Source organism: Oryx dammah, unplaced genomic scaffold (genome assembly GCF_014754425.2).
Source record: "Oryx dammah isolate SB20612 unplaced genomic scaffold, SCBI_Odam_1.1 HiC_scaffold_3, whole genome shotgun sequence".
Lineage (NCBI taxonomy): Eukaryota > Metazoa > Chordata > Mammalia > Artiodactyla > Bovidae > Oryx > Oryx dammah.
Window position 1 is genome coordinate 72,284,205 of NW_024070187.1, and position 26,371 is coordinate 72,310,575.

A 26,371-nucleotide genomic window follows, 5' to 3' on the forward strand; every position below is an offset into this window, starting at 1 on the left:
CCAAAATGACGTTTCAACAAAGACTGAAGTAATTCCTATTGTCTTGGAACCAGACAAACATCACTAGTCTCGGCAAATATCAATGGCATGTCCAAAGTCAAGAACACATTTTGCTTGTGTGTGTGCCATTGGTGTTTTGGGTTTATGACTGTTAGCCAACCAGCTGGGCTTTTCTCAGGCAGACTTCAGCACCGCATCCAGCATTTTATTCTTTCCATAGATTAGACAAATTCAAATAATAGTACCAAATCTCTAGTGAACAAATCCTCTATTGCCACTACTTGTATGTTCAATTTAGGAAAAGCTGTAACATCAACCCAGATCTAGAGAAGTATATATCCTAAGTGAACATTTTATGTTTGAATAATTTTCAATATTTTCCAATTAATGATTTCTTAATATTAAAATCTTGATATTTTGTGCTCTCTTGACAGCAACCATTTCATCTATTCTCTCTTAAGATGCTTCCACATTTTCCTCATTTTATACGTGAGAAAATTGAGTATTTGAAAGACAGAGAAACTTGTCCAAGAACTTCACCACTATTAGTGATGGGGCAGAAATTCAAGGCCAGGTCTTTCTGGCTCAGTGTCTTGCCTTCATATTTTGGTCTCCTCATGACCAATGTATAGCAAATTTCCACTCCTTAGACAAATTTCTCCATAGGAGGCCTTCCCATTTTCTTTTTCAGTTGTTCACCATAAAACATATTTGAAAATAAAAGTTTCGGTTTTAAGTTAGAATTTTTCATACATTTCTTCATGCTATACTACCTTCTGCTAGACTGTGAACAACGTGAAAGAAAAATGGTATTTTTCTTAAGAATCAATTTTATTCCTTTCATGAATGTACTGGACAAATACAAATATACCTCATTTGATAATCAGCCTAGAGCTTTCCTTAAAAAATGTTGTTTTAAATTTCAGGTAAAATGTAGATATAGTCTTATGAAAGATTCAAACAACACAGAAAAAGCAAAGCCCTCCTCAGACTTCAGTCCCACCTCCAGGTGTAGCCACCTGAACTAGTTATTATCTAGATTCCTCAGCAACAAATTCACCTTACCTTATATTTGTGACACTGTAGCTGGGGCTGTTCATTGCCAACAGTATGCTTCCTGGGAGTTTTTATCAATAGGGGGTAGAAGGAGACAGAAAAGACTTCTCAGTTTTTTTCCTGTACCACTCAGTATCAGTCCCACAGTGGCAATTTGCCCCTTCAGTCTCCATGTTCTTTTGACAATTCTGAGACCAGCCTCAGGGACTCCCCAGAAGCACAGCTGAGGCAGATGGGTCTCCCCACAAATGGCTGCGCGTCCATCTCCAGGCTCCGCCTTTGTGTGCCTGGATTCTTATAACCTGGTTGCTTTGCTTTGCTTTGTTTGTTTCCCCAGACTGATGATGGTAGCTCTTCCCTGCAGTTAGTATCTCTGATTTCCTTTAGTGTTTCCTCTGTATGCTCTTACCCTTTTAACTTGTGTGTTAAATAACTTCTCTGTTTGCAATATAGTTAATTGGTTTTCTATTTTGCTGACTAGTTTTCTGTTTTTCTCTGAAAGTTATATCATCACAATCATATATACCCCTACAGATGTTTTTCTTATCCTCAATTTGATATTTTATAATTTTGACCAATGATTATATCTGTTTAAAGAGAACGTGATAGGTGATAATATAGGAAAAGAGTAGCGAGTACAAACCCAACTGCGTAGGATAGGGCAATACTGCCACTGACTAATGCAGACTTTGAGAAAATGATAAGCTGAAGTGAGTTTCCAGCTCACAGCCTGGCTTCTGCTTCCTTGAGATTTATTACAGGTACTCCTGGGAGGGTAAGTGGGTGGACAAGACCATGAGTTAATCTTCAGAGATGTCAGGCTCACTGCAGTGGTCTATCAGCATGGTTGTATTGAGCCAGGTACTGGTCATTTAGCAGGAATAAGGTCAGGGGTCAAGGATGGTGGGCTGCTCTGTGTCTTCTATTTCTGCGTTCACTTTAGCCAGCTTCGAGTTCTCAGAAGTTTGTAAAATCAGAACTTCTATGAGGTGTAATGAGTGTTCTCACCACATGGCCCATTCAGGACATCTTGGTAATGATAGCACAGCACTCAGCAGGTTTAACTTTGGAGTACATTCCTCAAGCTGTGTGGGTGGCCCTCTGTGCAGTGGTATGCTGCTGTCTTCCTGGGTTCTTCATTCACCATTATTCTGGGATTCTCTTTGCCTCCAGATTGGAAATAACTTTCTTTCATAATCTTGGAGATATTTTCCCACTATCTTCTAGTTTCCACTGTTTGCTGAGAAATTTGAAGGCATTCTGATTTCTTTTTCATATAAACTATTTTTTTTCCTCTTAGAAAGCTCATAGAATCTTCTCTTTCACCTCATCTTCTGAAATTGTGTGATGCTGTGCCTCAGTGTGAGTCTCTGCATGTGGTAGGCCCTTTATGTCTGGAGACTCATGTCCCTGAGTTCTGAGAAATGTTCTTGAACTGTTTAGCCAATGATTGCCTCCTTCACTTTTGCTGTTTTCCAATTTCCTTTTTTGGAACTCTTATTATACCTGTTCTCTAACTTCTTAAAATTTTCTTCCTCTTTTTGAAAAAGTAGTTCTGTAAGATTTTCTCTGCCATCTGAGTCATTATTCCTTTCCCATCTCTGTCCTTGGCTGTTTCTAAAGAGAGAATTGGAAGTACCTGTATTTTCTATTTATTTATTTATTTTTGGTGCCTGAGCAGTTTGCTATCTGCAAACTGAGGTGTTTTTGCATTTGAACAGTCTCCTTTTTACTCTAGGGTATGCCTCCCTTGGGCTTCCCATGTGGCTCAGTGGTAAAGAACCCATCTGCCAGTATAGAGACACAGGAAACTTTGGTTTGAATCCTGAGTCACAAAGATCCCCTGGAGGAGGAAATGACAACCCACTCCAGTATTCTTGCCTGGAGAATCCCCATGGACAAAGAGTGTGGCAGGCTATATAGCCCATGGGATCGCAAAGAGTTGGACTTGACTGACTGCGCACGCACGCAGGTGGTTTCCTTGCCAATTCGGGTCTCACAAATACTCAGTTGAGTGTTCGTGTATTTGATTCCATTTTAGTCCGTGTGACAAAAACTACATCCACTATTATTTTCAAGACCTGCCTCTTCCTCTAGATTAGCAGCTACTCCACTTAATGTCAGGCTTTTGTGGTACCAGAGTCTTAAGGTTCATTGTCTTCAGACTTTCAATGTTCTTTTTCAGAGTTTTAAAGCCACTATGATTCCTGATTATTTGCATATGATTTTTCTTCTTTCTTTTCTAGAGGCTTATTAAATCTCTGTTGAACTCATACAGGTTTGCATTTCTGATTCTCCACTGAGAATTGTGCTCAAAGGCAGCTGTCTTTGCTGGGCATACATAGGTGTTTTGCGGGCAGGTGAAATAATACATGTCTTCGAATGTATTCTTTGCTCCCTATTATGCTCCTCTTTCTATATTCCTGATACTCTTTTTTTAAACTGCCATCTACCCATTGTTTTAGGTCTATTACTCAGGTTTCACTCTTGACTTCTCTCTAGCTTCTTCATTGCACATGAAATAATCACCACAGTCTGCTTGTTGTGATCTGTTCTTACAAATTTGTTGAATTTTAATTTTTTCTTGTTTATATCACTACAAGCTGTAAATACTTCTCTCCTTGGCTACTATAACAGCCTAGTCGTGTGACTCTGCCGCATGACTTGTATTCACTCTCAGCAAATTTGTCAGAGTTATTCATCTAAATGTAACTCTGACCTTGGCCTGTGCTCTCAACCTTTCAGTGACTTCCCTTCGCTTACAAAGTAAAATGGAAGCTCCTCAATACAGGCATTTGGGGCCTTCCATGAACTTGTTCCTATCTACGCATTTCAGTTTGCTTGAGTTACTGTTAACAAAATAAGATAGAATGAGTGGCTTAAACAACAAACAGGTATTTCTTACAGTTTTGGAAGCTGGGGATTCTAAGGTCAGGGTGCAGATTGTGTTCCTATAAAAGCCCTCTTCCTGGCTTGTAGATGGCTCTTCTTGCTGTAGTCTTAGATGGAGGAGGGAGGAAGCTCTGACATCACTTCTTCTTCCTACAGGGACACTGATCCCATCACGAGGGTTTCACCTTTGTGACCTCGTGTAAACCTAATTACCTTCAAAAGGTTTCACCTCCTAATAGCTTCATATAAAGGGTTAGGGCTTCAACATGTGAATTTTGGGGTGATATATTTAGTTTATAACACTGCCTCTTCAGCTTCATGTCCCCCAGCTTCATGCCTTATCATGCTTTATAACTTGCACTTAGGAAATTTGAAACTGTTTATCTCAGCATGCTTCACGCTGTTCACCACTTTACATTTGTTCATGTTCTACAGCTGCCTTGAATGCCTGTCCTACTTCCCTTTACATGGATATTATGATTTCTAGGAAACCTGTGCTTAACCTTCAAAGTGGATCAATTTCCCTTTCTCTGTACTCCCTTAGTACACAGAGTCTCCCTTGGTATTAGTTCAGTGGATACCTGTTATAGCCCCACTATGGGTATATGGTTTTCTTTTCCTCTAAATAGTAAGCACCCCAAGTACAGAGATTATATCATTTATATTTTTATGCCCAGTGAGCACAGTGCCTGGTTCATGGCAGGCCCTCAAGAAATATTTGTTATTAGACTAAGTAAATATATAACTTTACTTGTGTTGTTAATCTGTGTTAACTACCCCAAACATCCTGAACGTTTTGCTTGTATCTGTGCCTTCATTTTATTTTAATTTTCTGTGTTGAAATGCTTAACATAAACATAAATTTGAAACAGTTTTGACATCAGCACTCTTTTTATAGTCTCAATCTTACATTTATAGCATGCATGAGTTTATATGCTGAGACTAATGGGTCCCATTTATGACATTAAAAAATTGTGCTTAAGCTTTATCAGTAGGGCATTGCCTCAGTGGATTCTCAAACACTGATCAGTGACTGGGTGAGAGTAGATTCAGATGTGAGAAGTCCAGAGTATTGTGTTAAAGGGCAGTTGCTGAGATCAAGGCTCAACTTTGTAGCTTCTGGAGTGCTTATATCATCCGTATCCTGTGATGCTAGTTTTGAAGAAGTAAAACATCAGACATTCTAATCATTATTTCTTAGAGAAGATCTCTGAAGAGATGACAGCAAATTAGAGGCCATCTTCTGGCAAGAGTGAAAAGAAAGTGAATCGTTTTATAAAGGAAGTAATATGTGGAAAATATTTTTTCATCTGTGACATGCTACACAATTGTTTACTCTTGAAATCACTATGATTGTTATTAAGGCCAGTGTGAAAGTTAATTGCCTGTCTCAGCTCAGCCAGATTGTTAGGTCTCTCACATTGTCCCATGACTCAAGATGAGCAAATTCTCTTTGCCATTATTTCTAAGAATAGGTTGCTTTTTCTCTTTTTGTTTTAAGCATACTCCATCTTTGGCCAGGAGTGTAACTGAGGCCTGGCCAAACTTGATGCTTCATTCTCCTCATCAGAATAATTTATTTAAGGGGATCCAAGCAGAACCAATCTTAATCCTTCTTTGGGATGTATGTGTGGATGTTGGAGAGAGACATTTTTCTTTTCTATTGGTTTTTAAGTTGGGGCATTATAGACATTTGGTGGACTTTTTGAGTTGTCACTGGTTAACTTTCTGCATTGATGAAGTCCATGGGTAATTTTATAATATTATAGATTTAGAATGAGAAAATCAAAGTTGGGAGATGGGGCAGGTGAAAGAGAGAGAGCACTAGTAATATAATTTGCATTACTTGATCCAGTTATGTCTGAATCTAGCAACTTCTGAACTTACCAGTTATATAATTAATTCATCACTTTTTTTGTTTGTTTTGTTAAACTGTTTTTAGTTGTTTTCTTTTTCCTTCTTGCATCTGAAAGTGTTCTGACAAAGATATCGCTAGGGTGTTTTGACCACCATTCTCCTCGCCTCATTCTTTTCCCTGGGCCCTATTCTACTTCCTAATTGCATGATGTTTGCTAGTTAAGCATAGGGATGATGAATCCCAACTACCTGAACTTGAATCTTAGCTCTTCTAATGATTAGCTATATAATCTTAGGGAAGTTATTTAACTTCTCTGAACTTATTTTTGTGTCAGTAAAATGAGATAATTACTCGTGCCCACTTTTTGTGTTAATGCATGTAAAGCATCTGCAAAAGGACCTGTGACACGTTAGTGGTTTAGTAGATATTAGTTATTTTAATATTGTTTTCTAAAAAAGAAAAAATTCAAAATATTTATGTTCATCATTATTGCCTGATGTGCAACTGTTAGATTTTGAAGGATAAAGACCTTGTCTTCTTAGCTCGCATAGCTCACACAGATTATGATACCTAGTGTAATCTCTTATTTATGGTGACATTTCTCTGATTTACCTGTTCCCTCACCAGCTGCCGATATGAAGACTTGTCATTCACAGTCTCCTTCCTGAGGGTTGCATGCCTTGATCTGTTTCCTGGTGCACTTAACTTTTCTCTTGACCTCATTACTTTGTAATTTACTGAAGGCTCTTGTTTTCTTGTCCATTTCCCCTTCTTTGACTATAATTTTTATTCTACTTCTTATCATGCTATTTCAACCCATTACTTCCTCACCAAACCTTTATTGAGAAGGGCTCTTTCTAGGTTTACTCGAATCTTGTGAACAGGTTTAGGGCAGCATTCAATAAATATTTATGGTTAAGAAATTACAGAACACATCCCAAGCAGTAATATTCTAAACTCATAGTGAAAGAAAGTTAACTACACACTGATCGTTATGATCTAATACAGGCTTGGCAGATTTGTGCTTTTCAAATTTGATGATCTGCTGCCTGATGTTTTCCTCAACCATTGATTTTCTTTTGTGGTAAATGATTTTAATATTAAAGTAAACAGTGATATATTTTTAACTCCAAATAAAAATTTGCATGGTTTGAGGAAATCAAAACACATTCTAAAGAAATATCTTCATTTCTGTGGGTGTTAGGCCTATGGACATGAATGCTCTAGAGTGTAGTTGGTGGGACATATGTTACCATTCTTTTTTGTTAAAGATATCTCTGTGGAAACATTTGAGAAGATGATCATACTGCATATTTCCTTGGCCAGTATTGGATGGGGTTTATGTTCAACAGGAGTCAGTACTTAATAATAGCTACCAGTTTAGAACACACTTATATGCCCAAGACTCTGCTACACACTGGAGATTCAACCAGTCAATCCTAAAGGAAATCAATCCTAAATATTCACTGGAAGGACTGATGCTGAAGCTGAAACTCCAAATACTTTGGCCACCTGATGCGAAGAACTGACTCATTGGAAAAGACCCCGATGCTGGGAAAGATTGAAGACAGAAGGAGGAGGGGATGACAGAGGATGAGATGGTTGGATGGCGTCATCGACTCAATGGACATGAGTTTGAGTAAGCTCTGGGAGTTGGTGATAGACAGGGAAGCCTGCTGTGCTGCAGTCCATGGGGTCACAAAGAGTCAGACATGACTAAGTGACTGAACTGAACTGACTGCTACCCACAATATACATGATTTGGTATTCACAGCAAGTCTGTTTTACAGAAGAGGAAACTGAATTTTAAAAAGTTAAATAACTTGAATGAGACCTCACAACTATTTTGTGTCATGATGGAGTCAAATCCAGGTCTGTAAATCTATAAAGTGCCTTTAACTACTACTGTGCACACCCTATGAGGAGTCATTCAGAATAACTTCATTCAAGATGAGAAATTTATGAACAATTGAAAAGAGCAGCTTCCATCAGTAAACACCAGCTTGAGGTCTTTAAGAACTTAAGGGCAAAAGAAGGAAGGGAAAGAAAGAGAGACAGTGTTTGTATGTATGTGTTTATGTGTGTGTGTATATAAACACAGATATAGTTTGTATCTATAGCAACTTTCTTGAGAAGACAGAATTGTAAACGTATCCTTGTATCTCAGAATTGCTGTTATTATCATTGTGTCTTCTGCCAATTTGGCTTTAAAACCAGCTAGGTTTTGTTTCAGGAAATAGTGCTGTAGAATTTGCTTTGTGTAGGTCATCATCTATTCAGGCCCTAAGCACAGAGTGGTGAATGTAATGAATGCCAACATTTTGATGGACAATTTGTCCTGAACACTGTCACCTAGGATTACAGTTCTTCAGTCAAAATCACTGGAGAAGGTCAAATAGTCTGCTCTATTGTACATTATTTACAATAGAAAATCTGTTAAATTCCTTACTTAAAAGCTCATCGATAGAGCTATTTACCATCATCACATTTTCCTTCTTCTTTTCTACTTTGCAAAGGTTGACTTGGCAAGAATGTTATTTCACTGTTACACTGTGAACCTCTGGTGCATATTATTTATTTTAGCAAGTGAACCATTTTGTCTATTTGGCTTAAAGTGGTTCACTGTACTGTGTGATAGACAGCAAGAACCTGGCCTAACATATTTTCTATTGATGCATTTAAACCTCATTGATCTACATACACAATGCTTAATGAAAATTTGTAAACATATTGTTCATTTTCGCTTCTAATCTTAATATTAGTTCTATTTTGGGGTGCCAGTGTAGAGAGTCAGACTGTTTCTCAGAGTGCTCCATGGAATAAACATCAGGACCACAAGGATGCTTGTACAAGGGCTTCTGTGGTCAAATGATTTATGCAACTGTTGTAAAAGTATCTTTTAAAAAATCTTTATTGAATTTGAATTTGTTACAATATTGCTTCTGTTTTATGTTTTGTTTTGTTTTTGTTTTTTGGCCTTGAGGCATGTGGGATCTTAGCTCTCTGACCAGGGGTTGAACTTGCCCCTCCCCATAGTGGAAGGTGAAGTCTTAACAATTGGACCATCAGGGAAGTCTCCTGTAAAAGTATATCTTGTCTTAAAGATTCACACCATAATTAGTCTATGAACATCTCCAACCATCTCGCAATTAAAAGATAACTGACATTGTTTAAGCCAGAATTTTATAAATTTATCTATCCAAGTTGAAAAATATTAGTTCTCAACTTACGGGGACACTGTTGTTTCTTGAAATAATACTTACCAGTACCCATTGGCTTTTAAGTTCAGTTGAACTGAGGTTAGAATTTTAGCTCTGTTATTTGAGTAGCACATTTGTCCTTCATTAGCCAAAGATTCCTCTTTTGGGGAATATTTTTCTGACAATATTGTTTTTAAATGAGTGAAACCATGTATAGCATATTACACAATGCTTGGCATAAGTTCTGGCTGTTGTATTGTTTAGTGGCTAAGTTGTGTCTGACTCTTTGGGGATCCTGCAGATTATAGCCTGCCAGGCTCCTCTATCCATGGGATTTCCTGGGCAAGAACACTGGAGTGGGTTACCGTTTCCTTCTCCAGAGGATCTCCCTGACCCAGGAACTGAACCTGCATCTGTTGCTTTGGTAGGTGGATTCTTTACTGCTGAGCCACCTTTGTTTTCTCTCATTTTCTTCAAGAAGCATTTAAAATTGTACTTCCTTTATGAATTCTTACTGCAGAATAGATTTAGAAAAATAATCTGGACCTAAACTCATCTGAGTAAACACACATTTCTGTTGACTGTATTTTCAAATATCAACACAAAATGTATCCTGTGTTCAATATATACTCTGCTTAAAAGCAATGATAATAAATAATCCTTCTTAATACAGAGGTGAAAATCTTATGGTTCTGAGAAAGGAAGTGCAGAGGAAGATCTGAGTTTTGGTCTTATATTAGGTTCTTCAGGTAGCCAAATGCTAAGATTATTGGAGTAAACTAAAGAAAGTTCTTTTAAGGCTGTGTGAGTCACCATAGAAGTAATAGATGCTTTTAGCATTTGTGCCTAAATGTGGTACTATTATTGGGAAAACAAAATGAAAAAATATAGCTATAGCCCAATGAGTTTTGAGATATCAATTGTGCCTTTGGACAATGATTTTTATTGCCATCTATCTTTAGTAAATTCTCAACTGGCTGAATTTGTTGGGCCTACAACCAGTCAAGTTATAAAAATGAATCTGGAAGGATTGCACTTCCATGTGTAAAACTGCTTGTGGTTCTGGTTATTTGACTTAAGAAAGATGTAAGAGAAAAACAATTCAGGTGAACAAATATACCTTGTTTATGATGCTGTGTCAGAAAGAATTCTAGGTGGTTGAACTGCAAACATTGGCCCACTATGCCTTTGTGATGCTGGGAAGGAGTGCAAGTACCAGAAGGAAAGCAGAATTACCACTGGTGGGTTAGGAACACAAGTAGAATTCAAGGATGATGTATTGAACTGCCCATCATTTCATACAGAAGCAGTTTCAGGATGCACCAGGTATTCACTTTATTTTGGTCATCTCTGCTGTTTTCTCCCTCTGTGATTTCATCTCTAGGTACAGGCTCCATTAAAGCAGAAAGCCTCAGTGCAGGATTATCCTGGGAAGGCAGCGGTACATCTCACCTACAGATTTAAATTTTTCTGTTTTAACCAGAATAGTGCATGTGCTAATACAAGAGAAATTAACTTTTCTTTCACTAAATTGCACTCCCTTTCTTAGCATGACTTTGGAGTGTTGGTGTGCCAAAAGACCCATTAGCTTCCACTGAGTAGGAGAGAAAGTGGCAAAAAAAATGTGAGAAAGGAGGGAAACTTATCTTTCCACCCCTACATCCTTATGAATCCCTTTAATGTTTATCCCATTCCTGAATATTCACTTTGATCAACTAATTTAAAAGAGAGTCCTCTTTAATAGAAAAACAGAGATTAGGAGGAGTCCGTGGTGAAACATCAGAGAAGGCAATGGCACCCCACTCCAGTACTCTTGCCTGGAGAATCCCATGGACAGAGGAGCCTGGTGGGATGCAGTCCATGGGGTAGCGAAGAGTCGGACATGACTGAGCTACTTTACTTTCACTTTCTACTTTCATGCATTGGAGAAGGAAATGGCAACCCACTCTTGCCTGGAGAATCCCAGGGACGGGGGAGCCTGGTGGGCTGCCATCTATGGGGTCACACAGAGTCGGACATGACTGAAGCGACTTAGCATCAGCAGAAGCAGCATGGTGAAACGTGGAAGCTGAAATGTAGGAGGGTCAACAGTGTGGGCTTTGAATTTTGGCAGATCTTGTGCTAAGCACAGGCTCTGTAATGTACTGATTGTGACACCTTGATCTCTGAGATATAGTTTTCTATAATTATATTTGGACACTGTATAGCACAGTGGCTGTAATGGATATTTATTCCAGCATCTATTTCTTGGGAGTAGGCTTGACATCACCCCCAGGTCTACGTATGAACATAGGCAATCATAGCCCTTGCCACAGAAATTGGTTCAGTGGTGAGCAAAGACCTAGGCCATTCAGTGCATGGCATTGCACTGAACTCTGGCCCACTGTGATTGGTCCAATCAAGTGAAGTACATGTCAAGCACAAGGTAGGCACTGTCCCTTAATCTGAATGGTATAGTGTGTAGGTGATGAGTTTGGGAATCTGAAATACTTTATTTCACTGCTACAGAAGATGGCAGTCTGCAGATAAAGCTAGTATACAGAGGTTGAAAGGCCAAAGTGAATGACAAGAGAGATTGAATTTATGTCGTTCCAAAGCATGCTCTTCCACTAGAATTTCTAGTTACCTGGGTTTCCTTTTTGTTTAACACAAATCAAACTGTGTTTTTATTAATTTCAAAATAAAGAATCCAAATTCACAAGTGTATTATAAATGTATCATGTCTGACATATCTGTCAGATTATTGTTGTTCACTTGCTAAGTTGTGTCCAGCTCTTCGTGACCCCATTGACGGCAGCATGCTAGGCTTCCCTGTTCTGCACTCTGTCTTGGAGTTTGCTCAAACTCATGTCCGTTGAGTCAGTAATGTTATCTATCCATCTCCTTCTCTGCCGTCCCCTTCTCCTCTTGCCCTCAATCTTTTCCAGCATCAGAGTCTTCAAGTGATATGGAAGAAAATACAGAAAACAGGAGAGGAAACTTTGCAGTGGTATGCTGAGTAACTCAGCTGAAATTAGGCAGACTGACAGAGAAAGCAACTCTCAGGCAGAGACCAAAAGGAGGCAAGGGAGCAAGTTATAAGACCATCTGGGAGAAGCATGTTTTGGCAGAAGCAAGAGCAAATGCAAAGGCCCTGAGGCAGGGCTCTGCCTGGTATGTTCTAAAAACAGTAAGGGGGCCAGCATGACTAGACTGTGGGGAACAGATGGAGAGTAGAAGATAAGGTCAGAAAGATAATGTAAAGTAGGTAGATTACAAATGATCTTGAGGCTATTATAATGATTTTGGCTAACTCTCAGTTAGAAAGGAAGCCATTGGAAGATTTTAGGCAGAGAAATGAGATGACCTGACATATTTTGAAAGGATCATATGGTTTTTTTCTGAATATAGACTGGATGGGGGTATATGCTAGTGGCAGGTAGAGGAATGGCAGAGGCTGGACCAGTTAGGAGGCAGTTGCAGTAATCTAGGGAAGCGGAGACTGCTCTTAGGCCAGGGTGGTGAGGTGGATATACTGAGAAGTGGTCAATGTCTGATCATAGTTTGGAAGCAAAATCTAGATGATTCACTGTTGGATTCAATGTGTGGTGTGAGATTAATGGGAGTCAAGGATGACACAAAAGAAAATAATACTTTTTATGTGGTGGAGCTGTTATGATTAATGAAATAATTTATAAAGACCAGGTATAGAGTAGGCTGTTGAATGATAGTTATAGAATAGTAATGAATACTTACTTGCATTGTATAAGATACTGACAACCTTATAGTCATAAAGGTAACAGCAACATATTTGATAATAAATAGGCTTTGTAAATTGATTCATGATTTGTAAGGTCTTTTCACATGTCTTGTCCTTTAAGCCTTAGAAAATCCTGAGATAGGTATGTTTTTCCTACTTTGCAGAGGCAAAAAACAGGGATGAGATGGGTAAAGTAGTTTTGGTCATTATTCCATTGAAATGGTTACCTCTTTGCAAACCTGGATCTTATGGTCTCAAACACAGTTCACCTTTCTGTATAATATTCTGTCCACCTTCCTGTTCAAAAGTGGCATTTTTGAGGTCACTTCTAGGACAGGTTATAGATTGAGAGCAGCCCATATTTTTTCTTAATTTTTCTTATTGTGACATACCTCATAGAGCAAAGTAGGAGCTTTCACTTGTGTCAGTGTAGAGAAATAATCATAATAAATAACTACTGGATTGGTTAACACCAATTGCCATTAGTGTTACTTGCATTACTACATGAAGTATGTCTAGTAAGTTTTATAGAAACTCTCTGAAGCAGTGTATCAACCAGGGTCCAATCAAAAGACAGTAATCCCACCAGTAATGTTATATAAAGAATTATTAAACTAGTAAAAGGTGTTTACCTACTAGAAAGAGTAAAAGAGACATCTAAAAATGCAGGGAAAGGAAATATAGAAAGTGGCTACCACTGCTAGGGCTGAGGAAGTGTAAACAGGAAGAAACTAAGAATGTGGAAGAGGGCTCCCCACTGCGGCTAAGATTTAGAACTCAGACCAGAATGAATCACACAATTTGTAGGCCCCATGCAAAATGTCCGTTCAGGTATGATCTAAATCAAATCACTTATGATTATATAGTGGAAGTGACAAATAGATTCAAGGGATTAGATATGTTAGACAGAGTGCCTGAAGAACTATGGATGGATGTCTGTGACATTGTACAGGAGGCAAGAATCAAGACCAAACCCAAGGAAAAGAAATGCAAAAAGGCAAAATGGTTGTCTGAGGAGGCCTTACAAATAGCTGTGAATAGAAGAGAAGTGAAAGGCAAAAGAGAAAAGGAAAGATATACCCATTTGAATGCAGAGTTCCAGAGAATAGCAAGGAGAGATAAGAAAGCCTTCCTCAGTGGTCAATGCAAAGAAATAGAGGAAAACAAAAGAATGGGAAAGACTAGAGATCTCTTCAAGAAAATTAGAGATACTGAAAAATCCTTTCATGCAAACATGGGCACAATAAAGGACAGAAATGGTATGGACCTAACAGAAGCAGAAGATATTAAGAAAAGGTGGCAAGAATACAAAGAAGAACTATACAAAAAAGATCTTCATGACCCAGATAATCATGATGGTGTGATCACTCACCTAGAGCCAGACATCCTGGAATGTGAAGTCAAGTGGGCTTTAGGAAGTATCACTATGAACAAAGCTAGTGGAGGTGATGGAATTCCAGTGGAGCTATTTCAAATCCTGAAAGACGATGCTATGAAAGTGCTGCACTCAATATGCCAGCAAATTTGGAAAACTTAACAGTGGCCACAGGACTGGAAAAGGTCCGTTTTCATTCCAATCCCAAAGGAAAGCAATGCCAAAGAATGCTCAAACTACTGTATAACTGAGCTAATTTCACATGCTAGCAAAAAAATGCTCAAGATTCTTCAAGTCAGGCTTCAACAGTACATGAACTGCGAACTTTCAGATGTTCAAGTTGGATTTAGAAAAGGCAGAGGAACCAGAGATCAATGTGCCAACATCTGTTGGATCATAGAAAAACTGAGAGATTTCCAGAAAAATATATATTTCTGCTTTATTGACTATGCTAAAGGCTTTGACCGTGTGGACCACAAGAAATTCTGGAAGATTCTTCAACAGGTGGGAATGCCAGACCTCCTGACCCACCTCTTAAGAAATCTGTATGCAGGGCAGGACACAACAGTTAGAACTGGGCATGAAACAACAGACTGGTTCCAAACAGGGAAAAGAGTATGTCAAGGCTGTATATTTTTACCCTGCTTATTTAACTTATATGTAGAGTACATCATGAGAAACGCTGGGCTGGTTGAAGCACAAGCTGGAATCAAGATTGCCGGGAGAAATATCAATAACCTCAGATATGCAGATGACACTACCCTTATGGCAGAAAGTGAAGAAGAACTAAAGAGCTTCTTGATGAAAGTGAAAGAGGAGAGTGAAAAACTTGGCTTAAAACTCAACATTCAGAAAACTAAGATCATGGCATCTGGTCCCATCGCTTCATGGCAAATAGATGGGGAAACAATGGAAACAGTGAGTGACTATATTTTGGGGATGGGGGCTCCAATATCACTGCAGATGGTGACTGCAGCTATGAATTTAAAGGATGCTTTCTCCTTGGAAGAAAAGTTATGACCAACCTAGACAGCATATTAAAAAGTAGAGACATTACTTTGCCAACAAAGGTCTGTCTGGTCAAAGCTATGGTTTTTCCAGTAGACATGTATGGTTGGGAGAGTTGAACTATAAAGAAAGCTGAGCACTGAAGAACTGATGCTTTTGAACTGTGGTTTTGGAGAAGACGCTTAAGAGTCCCTTGGACTTCAAGGAGATCCAACCAGTCCATCCAAATCAGTCCCGAATATTCATGGGAAGGACTGATACTGACCAATACTTTGGCCACCTGATGCGAAGAACTGACTCATTAGAGAAAACCCTGATGCTGGGAAAGATTGAAGGCAGGAAGAGAAGGGGATGACAGAGGATGAGATGGTTGGATGGCATCACTTACTCAATGGACATGAGTTTGAGTAAACTCCAGGAGTTGGAGATGGACAGGGAGGCCAGGAGTGCTGGAGTCCAGGGGTTGCAAAGAGTTACGCATGACTAAGGGACTGAACTGAACTGATGCAAAATGAAAGTTGTTCAGGGTACTTGTTAAAAAATTATTGAGAATTTTGAGATGTCAGCATCAATGCAACCTTGAAGGTGCCCTTGACTTGGGCGGGACTATCTCAGGAACATGCCAGCCGCTGAAGGGAAACAAACTCGGCAGAGGGTGTGAGCCAGAGTTGGTCTGTAGGAGAAGCCTGCTGAAGACCCCTGAGAAAGGTGTGAGTAGGCTGGAATTTATCTATAAGAAATGCTCGCAGATGTTGGTTCGGATTTTAATATGCCAGAGGTGATCTCTAGTAAGTTGCTTCTGGGGGAGAACCTGCTGGAGAGTGAGTGCCTCTGGGGCCTCCTAAAAACTGCTGGTGACTGTAACATGGGAGGGAGAAACAGCCAGACTGGAATTAGGAATGGAAGCTCCTTTCTCTTGCAGTGACCCCCTCGTGCCCTCTATTGAGAAGCCTGACACTGTGTCAGCTTGACAGAGGGAAATGCTTATATGGCCCATTTGTAGTGTCACAAAGCATGGCAAAGAAAGGTGGATTTGAAGCAATAAAATAACTGGCACAGGCAAGTATTGTGATAATTCTATTGTTACACATGAAAAAGCTATTTCAGAAAGTTGGAGTCTCCAATTTGAAAAGTTATTGGCAATTGTAGACCTCATGACTATCAGTTTGCTGTCTTGCACCCATTGAATTCATGAGTTTGCTGCCTTAAGAGGGGTAATCAGAAACAGAGTGGGGTAGAGGGGGCTTGAGGGATAAGCAGCACAGCAGGTCGTCCTGGGAGGCAAGTGCATCATTAAGACACTCGCGGAGACTTCTCATAAGAAACAAGCCACAAGGACAGAGCAACAGGAAAATCAAAGGTTTCCTTTCATTGTACTTAAGGACAACCACATAGTTAGTGAGGGAAAGCTCTTTTTTATAGAATACTTTCAGCTGCTGCTGCTGCTGCTGCTAAGTCGCTTCAGTCATGTCCGACTCTGTGTGACCCCAGAGATGGCAGCCTACCAGGCTTTTCTGTCCCTGGGATTCTCCAGGCAAGAATCCTCTCCAATGCATGAGAGTGAAAAGTGAAAGTGAAGTTGTTCAGTCGTGTCCGACTTTGCGATCCCATAGACTGCGGCCCACCAGGCTCCTCCATCCATGGGATTTTACAAGCAAGAATACTGGAGTGGGGTGCCATTGCCTTCTCCGATACTTTCAGCTAATACATTAGAAAGGATAGCACAGAATCAAAATAACTTTATTTTATAACCCCTAGTGATATAATGGTTATAAGCAATATTCACCAATGTCTGCTAATATCAAAAAATGAAAAACAAATGTGCTGCTTTTTTTTTTTTTTCCATCTCCCAGTCTTCTTTTCTACTGGAGAATGTCCTCTACCAAAGAGTGAGGTTTTGAGCCAAATAAATGCATCTATAGGTCTAGGATTTCCAACACCAGACCTAATCAGAAGGAAGCCTGAGGGGGGCAGTAACAGGGACCCAGGCCAAGACAACAGTGAATCCACACTGTTAGAGGAATCTTTAGGAGTGATTTCTTCAAGGAGACAAAGCTAACACCTAATGTACTTGAAAATTTTGAAAAGAGATTGGAATAATCAAGGACGTGTTTGGATGCGAATTATTGCTAAGTACATAGAAAATTAAACCAATATAAAAACACTGGAAAATCATTTCACTGCAGGGAAAACAAAATGCATTGGAAAAGACAAAATAATCATAGCATATTATATACTGTTTACCTATGAGTAGATACCACACTGTTGTTTAGTTACTAAATCATGTCAGACTCTTTGTGACCTCATGGACTCTAGCCTGCAGGCTCCTCTCTCCTTGGGGTTTCCCAGGCAAGAATACTGGAGTGAGCTGTCATTTCCTTCTCTAAAACATGAACTTCTTGATTGAGACATCACCTATGAAGTATTATCTGAAAAAAATCTATTACCTAACTACCAACTGACAGAAAATCCAGAGACAAAGGAAAATGTTAAAGGAAACTGCTAGCATAAAGTCAGAAAGCCCAGAGTGTGCAAACTACAGGACAAATGATCAAGATTTTCCAATAAATAAATTAAACATAAAAGACATAGAGGAAGAACCTGGAAATTAGAAACTTCAGAGGCATACAAACAAGTGCAGTAAATGGGTCTTATGTAAATTGTTAATTGAATGTTGTTCTGTAGCCGTTAATTGAATGTTGTTTTTCTTTTTTTTTTTTTTTAATTTATTTATTTATTTTTAATTTTTACTTTACAATTCTGTATTGGTTTTGGCATAGATTGACATGAATCCACCACTAGTTGAGAGAAAATAATAATATATTTCTCACTATACTAGAGTCATATAACTCTGTTTTGCAAAATGGAATTGTATGGGAGGATAAATAGGGTTTTTATTATAAAGCACTTAACCTATACTGTATGCTTATGTTTTTGAGTTATTTTCTTTAATTAAAAAAAAATCAAAGAAAGGAAATCCTCATATTCACTTTTGATAGTTTGACAAGAATTTTCCTCTAAAGTGACTTAAAAGATCCCTCTCTTTTCACTTCAAAGTGTCCTTGATTCTTAGACTTGCCTAATCTTAGCCGAGCTGACAGAACACAGCATTTAATAAGATTTCATCAGTGTCCAGAAGTGCTGTTTTACCCTAGGTAACTTGAAACAGAAAAGAAGAAAAATGCATATTTTTCTGTTAATCAAAATGTTTCAAACAAGCTTTTAGGGTATCCTTGGGCTACCAAAGTCCTTTTTCTTTTTTTTCAATAGACATCTCTGAAAACAGGGCAGCTACAAGCTATAACAACATTAAGAGGCTTCTTTTCTTTCAGATACAATTAAAAAACAAAACAAAAACCAACAACTCTACTCAGGGTACTTGATGGGCCTAGCATAGTTTCTTGCATTTAGTAGGCACATGTGTAGGTTTGCTTGAATTAAATTGTCTCTTAAGAGACAGCATGCGGTCCTGAAAATAACTGCTTTCTAGTCTGTGTGGTTGTTTAGCCACTAAGTCATGTCTGACTCTTTTGCACCCCCATGAACTGCAGCACTCCAGGTGCCTCTGTCCATGGGATTCTTAGTCTAGTCTGTGACTCACCATCAAATGCTCTTGGGACCTTGCATGAGTTACATCACCTTTCTGGGCCCCAGTGTCTTCATCTTCAAAATTATGACAATGAAGTAGAAAAGTGCCATGAGCCTTTCCAACTCTGACATTTGATGGATACAAGATTAACACCATTCCTGCTTCTCATGTGGTAAGGTAGTATTGGAGATATTAAATTATGTTTTCTCTGATGTTTCCTCTTTTACTCCATATTCTTTTCAAGCCTGGGTCAAAAGAGGTTTGCATCAGGTCTGAGTACTTGAGAGAATGAGGATTTTGTGTGGATAAAGGCTGACCAAAACTGTATGTTCCTACCCAGATTCCCTGGTGTTTTAATCCTGCCTAAATCTGGCAGAATGTTCATCAGTTCAGTCCCTCAGTTGTGTCTGACTTTTTGCTACCCCATGGACTGCAGCATACCAGGCTTCCTTGTCCATTACCAACTCCTGGAACTTGCTCAAACTCATGTTAGTTGAGTTAATGATGCCATCCAAGTATCTCATCCATTCTCCTGCCATTAATCTTTCCCAGCATCAGGGTTTTTTCTAACGAGTCAGGTCTTCACATAAGGTGGCCAAAGTTTTGGAGCTTCAGCTTCAGCATCAGTCTTTCCAATGAATATTCAGGGTTGATTTCCTTTAGGATTGACTGGTTGAATCTCCTTGCAGTTCAACAGACTCTCAAGAGTCTTCTCTAACACTACACTTCAAAAGCATCAATTCTTCAGCCTTGTTTATAGTCCAACTCTCATATCCATACATGACTATTGGTAAAACCACAGCTTTTACTAGATGGGCCTTTGTCAGTGAAGCCACATCTCTCCTTATTAATGTGCTGTCTAGGTTGGAATACCTTTTCTTCCAAGAAGAACGCGTCTTTTTCTTCCAAGAAGAACGTGTCTTAATTTCATGGCTGCAGTCACCATCTACAGTGATTTTGGAGTCCAAAAATATAAAGTCTGTCACTGTTTCCATTGTTTCTCCATCTATTTGCCATGAAGTGATGTGACCTGATGTTATGATCTTAGTTTTCTGAATGCTGAATTTTAAGCCAGCTTTTTCACTCTCCTCTTTTACTTTCATCAGGAGGCTCTGTAGTTCCTCTTCGCTTTCTGCCATAAGGGTGGTGTCATCTGCATATCTGAGGTTATTGATGTTCCTCCCAGCAATCTTGAGTCCAGCTTGTGCTTCCTCCAGCCCAGCGTTTCTCATGATGTACTCTGCATATAAGTTAAATAAGCAGGATAACAATATACAGCCTTGACATACTCCTTTCCCTATTTGGAACCAGTCTGTTGTTCCATGTCAGTTCTAACTGTTGCTTCTTGACCTGCATACAGATTTCTCAGGAGGCAGTCAAGGTGGTCTGGTATTCCCATCTCCTGAAGAATTTTCCACAGTTTGTTGTGATCTATGCAGTCAAAGCCGTTGGCGTAATCAATAAAGCAGAAGTAGATGTTTTTCTGTTGCTTTTTCTATGATCCAACAGATGTTGGCAATTTGATATCTGGTCCCTCTGCTTTTTCTAAATCCAGCTTGAACATCTGAAAGTTCATGGTTCACGTACTGTTGAAGCCTAGCTTGGAAAATTTTGAGCATTACTTTGCTAGTGTGTGAGATGAGTGCAACTGTGTGGTAGTTTGAATATTCTTTGGCATTGCCTTTCTTTGGGATTGGAATGAAAGCTGACCTTTTCCAGTCCTGTGGCCACTGCTGAGTTTTCCAAATTTGCTGACATGTTGAGTGCAGCACTTTCACAGCATCAATTCTTAGGGTTTGAAATAGTTCAGCTGAAATGCCATCACCTCCACTAGCTTTGTTTGTAGTGATGCTTCCTAAGGCCCACCTAGCTTCACACTCCAGGATGTCTGGCTCTAAGTGAGTAGTCACACCATCATGGTTATCTGGGTCATGAAGATTTTTCTTGTAGAGTTCTTCTGTGTATTCTTGCCACCTCTTCTTAATATCTTCTGATTCTGCTAAAATAAAATGGAGGGGAGTGAGAAGTCCCTGAGTGACTGTATTTTCCCTTGAGCCACTGGATAGAAATGAAAGTAAACACTAACAGGATAAAATAAAATTATATTATTTATTATTATATTTTATTTATTTTAATATGTAATATATATAAATTATATTTATATATCCACTGTATATATTATTCAAAACATTCATTTTAATTCTTTTTTCTTTGCATCAGCTGGTTGTTTTGGTGTCCTTTAAAGACAGTCTTAAATTATATGAGAAAAGAGTTTTGACATTTCTGTCACATAAAATGATATGGACTGAATCGTGTCACTCCACAATCTCCATGTTCAAGTTAAATCCCCAGTGTGACTGTATTTGGAGATAGGGCTTGTGAGGTGGTGATAAAGCTTAAGTGCGGTCACAGCGTGGGGACAAATCTGACTACAAAACAATCCTCCCTCTCTCTCTGCCATATGAAGGCACAGCAAGAAGGTGGCCATCTGCAAGCCAGGAAGAGAGATCTTGCCAGAAATGGGTAATGCTGACACTCTAGTTTCTCAAACTCACAGCCTCCAGAATTGTGAAAAAATAAATGTGAAGTCTGTGGTGTTTTGTCATGGTGGTCTGAGCAGGCTAACAAATAAAGCCTTAGGAAAATCAACGCAGATGGATCTATAGTGAACTTTGTTGACATCAGAATGTCCTCAGAGGTAGGCTGTGGCAAGATACCGGAAGAGGTCAGTTTTCATTCCAATCCCAAAGAAAGTCAATGCCAAAGAATGTTCAAACTACTGCACAACTGAGCTAATTTCACACGCTAGCAAGAAAATGCTCAAAACCCTTCAAGCTAGGCTTCAGCAGTATGTGAACCAAGGACTTTCAGATGTACAAGCTGGATTTAGAAAAGGTAGAGGAACTAGAGATCAAATTGCCAGCATCTGTTGGATCATAGAAAAAGCAAGGGAATTCTGCTTCACTGACTACTCAAAACCTTTGACTATGTGGATCACAACAAACTGTAGAAAATTCTTAAAGAGAAGGCAATATCAAACCAGCTTACCTATCTTCTGAGAAACATGTGTTCTGTCAAGAAGCAACAGGCAGGTTCAAAACAGGGAAAGGGGGATGTCAAGGCTGTATATTGTCATGCTGCTTATTTAACTTTTATGTAGAGTACATCATGTGAAATGCTGGGTTGGATGACTCACAAGCTGGAGTCTAGATTGCCAGGAGAAATATCAATAACCTCTGATATGCAGATGAACAACTCTAATGGCAGAAAGTGAAAGGAACTAAATAGCTTTTTGATGAAGGTGAAAGAGGAGAGTAAAAAAGCTGACTTAAAACTCCATATTGAAAAACTAAGATCATAGCATCCAGTCCCATCACTTCATTGCAAATAGAAGGGGAAAAAATGGTAGCAATGACAGATTTTATTTTCTTGGGCTCCAAAATCAATGTGGACAGCGACCACAGCCATGGAATTAAAAGATGCTTACTCCCTGGAAGAAAAGCTATAACAAACCTAGACAGCATGTAAAAAGCAGAGACATCACTTTGCCCTCAAAGGTCTGTTTATTCAAAGCTAGTGTTTTTCCAGTAGTCCTGTACAGATGTGAGAATTGGATGCTAAAGAAGGCTGAGCACTGAAGACTTCATGCTGTTGAACTGTGGTGCTGGACAAGATTATTATTGAGAGTCCCTTGGACTGCAAGGAGATCAAACCAGTCAATTCTAAAGCAATTCAACCCTGAATATTCATTGGAAGGACTGATGCTGAAGCTGACGCTCCAATCCTTTGGCCACCTGATTCAAAGAGCCAACTCATTGGAAGAGACCCTGATTCTGGGAATGATTGAGGGCTAGAAGAGAAGGGGGTGACAGAGGATGAGATGATTGGATGGCATCATCAACTAATGGACATAAGTTTGAGAAAACTCTGGGAGAGAGTGAAGGGCAGGGAAGTCTGGCATGCTGCAGTCCATGCGGTCACAAAGAGTCGGACCCACCTTAGGTACTGAATGACAACAAAAATAAATTATTTGAAATAATTAAGGATAAAACTCAAGCTATGATCGGCATTCCCCAGGTGAATGAAATCAGAGTAGAAAGCTACCTGAAGAGTTGGTAATTAGATCTAATGGACTGTAAGTGAAATCGTAAGTGTTCAGTGCCATTGATTTTATTCTTAACCTCCTCCCTCTTATTTAGAACCTGTGAATTTTATGCTGACAAGGGGGCAAAACTGAATAAAAGTGGGAGTAAGTGGTGCTTGTACAGTGATTTTGTGGGGATTTCTGGCTACCCAGTTACAAACCAAGGAGCACCTCCTTGACTTTCCTTCTAGAGCACAGAAATCTCTTCATTTAAATTTCTCCACTCAATCCCTGCCAGCAGCATACAACCTATTTTATCATAAATAGAAATCAAGAAACATCTACTAGATTTTAAAGCAGGAGAACCTCCTCTATCTTTGATCACTTCTTTTACTTACAGGGCTTCCTGGTGGCTCAGATGGTAAAGAATCTGCCTGCAAAGTGGGAGACTAGGGTTCAGTCCCTGGGCCAGGAAGATCCCCTGGAGAAGGAAATGGCAACCCACTCCAGTATCCTGGCCTGGAGACTCCCACGGACAGACAATTGCGACTAAATCAGCCACAGAATTTTGAAAGGTCACTTGAATTCTGCTTGAATTATTGGAATATTTGTTTTCTATCTTTGTGTTTGTTAGCATATACATCTCTTTCAGCTAGCTTGTTTAGACTGTATTGAAATTTATTTTCCTGTGAACATACCCAGGACAGAGATCAGCTTCAGAACCTGCAGGCCAATAATATAAGTTGACCTGTTACTAAAATCAACTTAAGATGAATTTTATTAAATTTGATACAATTCATTAAATTTTATTAAATATTAGAATTCTCAACTCATCCAGAATGAATTAAAATTGCATGTAGAAATTTGGTTGTACATAAAACCTGTAGCTACTGGAGATCTGAATTTTCGTTCTTATCTTTATCCAATAAGCAAAATTGAGCCTCGCCTTGGTTATATGTTCCTTGTGGTTTACCTGTGATAACCATCATGTCCCCTCTTGATTCTGGTCATTGGAAAGCCCCAGTGAGGGGCAAGGTATCATTTTTTTTCATTGGATCTTTGTCCTCGACCCTTCTGTGTAATACCACAGTTCAGTGCATGTCAATATTTAGATTGAAGTCCTGGAAAGAGCTCCAATTACTTACACTCACTCTTGGGCCTGATTTTCACAGTCCGAACTCCTTGTATGACCTCTATGCCCTGGTATTTCAAAGGAAGATTGGATAGCATGGTACTGGCTGTGATGATGAAGGTTACTAAAAATGACAAATAACTGACCCTTTAATAAGATTTAATAACAGGTTTATTGAGCTGTGAGGTTGTCAGTGGTAATGAGATTTTATTCTCATTTTCTCACATCTTTTTTAATTTACAGCAAATTGGAAAAAAATTGTTTTTAAGGGCTACCAAAAATATGATTCATGGCTTTTGCTCATGGATATGTTAAGTTCATTAAAAAATTATGAAGATGCATAATGCCCAGGGTAAACTGAAGACTCATAAAACATTTTACTTAAGGTAAAATTGATTTCAAATGTGCTGGGGGAGTGAATATTAGTTAGCCTTAGATTAATTCCCTTTAGCTTGGAGACTAAATGTACGGGGCAAGGTAGTTCTTTAAATTAAAGATGGCATAATTAAAAGTGCAATAAATTGAAAGAAATTACTTTATTTGATATAACTCTGTGCAGTCTGGTCTCACTGTCTGATTCTGTTATGGCATTACCAATGAGTGGTAACGACCAGGTACTGATTTTCAACTATATTATTCTTCACTGTAATCACCTTTCATTATAACACTTATCTGAAAGGGTACATCGATCAGAAAATGCCCATTAATTACACTGCTAATGGTCAGCAAGTGAGAAGATTATGCTAGAATGAATAGGGAACGAGCTGTAACTACCTTTGGGATAGCGCTCTAAGTACAACAGTGGTACCCTGGGTGATGCTGAATTGGTAGGCAAAGCTGCCAGCCTGGAGCCAGCAGGTAGCAAGCATTATTGACCTTTCATTTACTTGGAAAACTGCAGGAGCCTGGAGCCCAATATTAAGCAATGATACTCAGAGCTTCTCTGGCTTGGAAAGGCTTGGGGAATGTAGTCCCCTGATAATGCACAGAGATGTTTCTAGATGGCATGGCTTGATTATGCTTTAGGTTTTTGAAGGCTCCCCTTTTCTGTGCTGGATGAAATTTGAAACATGAGCTACAACTTTTTTATAATTGAATGTAAAGTATGGCAAAGAATAATGATTTTTAGATAAATTGTTTCCAAATACCTAGTGGGTTAATGGGTGCATTTATTTAGTATACTTGTATATCGATTTTTCTTGAAACAATTTCCATATACTTTAGAACTGTTGCAATGTTTATTAATATGTGAATTTGTCATAGAGTCTTTATGTAGCAATATCTATCTTTGACTCCATTGGTATTGAAACTACACTTCTATTTTTTTTAAAGCTTTATTTAATGTTTAGAAAAATCACACAAAAAATTGTCTTGTTCTTGTATGGTGAGATATATTGTTGTTATAGATTTTAAGTACTATTGTGTTTAAAAATTAGAGAAAAAGGAAATGAGATAATTTTGACTGACTTTAATATAGAAGTGAGGAGTAAAAAATGTAATGACTAGAGAATGAAGAAAATGGGATGATTATGGACTGTTCACTGGAGAAATTAGGGTATGAATTGATTTTTATGTTTGAAGTAAGGGAGGGGAGAAGAGGCAGGAGAGCTGCAAAGACTTTTGAAAGGGAGTGAAGTGACTCCTCCTTTATGCAACTTCACTGCTAACACAAAAGAGAACATTGTGCTGCTGTTCTTGAGATGAGTCAGAAGTGGGACCCAACAGAAAGAAGGAGCATCCCAAAATGAATAAAGGAAGAAACGAATGACTGAAATGGTGATTTTCTTAAATATTACTGCTCTTTACTTGTCTCTTGGCAGAAACACAAGAAACTTAAAATTACTATGCTATGCCAGTTAGGTTTTTAAGAAGTGAAGCATTTAGATTTTCCAACTCATTTTTTTTGTATTCTTTATCAAACAAGTTTACTTTTATTTTCTTTTGTAAGTGGTATGAATATACAGCTTCTTTTGGGGTATTAAGAAGATAATGCTTTTGTCTCTTGTGGGTGCCAAATATAGGACAAATTAACATTCAGCATACCTATTACTTGGAAATTAAAACACTATTACATTTTTCAGAATGATTTCTTTTATTACAAAGGTATATTTAATTAGGCATTTAAAAATGAAGTGTTCCTTGAAATTTGGAAGTAATTTTATTATTTCCATAATTCTCTTGCCAAATTAATTAGATACCGTGGGCCAAATGTGTAGTTAAAAATCATCAGATTAATGCAAATGACATTTTATATATAAAATTAGATAGTAGACTTTTAGAGCTTTTAAAATTTAATCTGAAATGCAATTCTGAAAATAGTGCTTTATATCAAAATTAAAGATGCTATTTAAAATTAATTCTAAAGCTAAAGGACAAACATTATTTCAGATTAAATGCTATAGGACAAAGATTAATGGTGAAAATCTTTAATTAGTGAG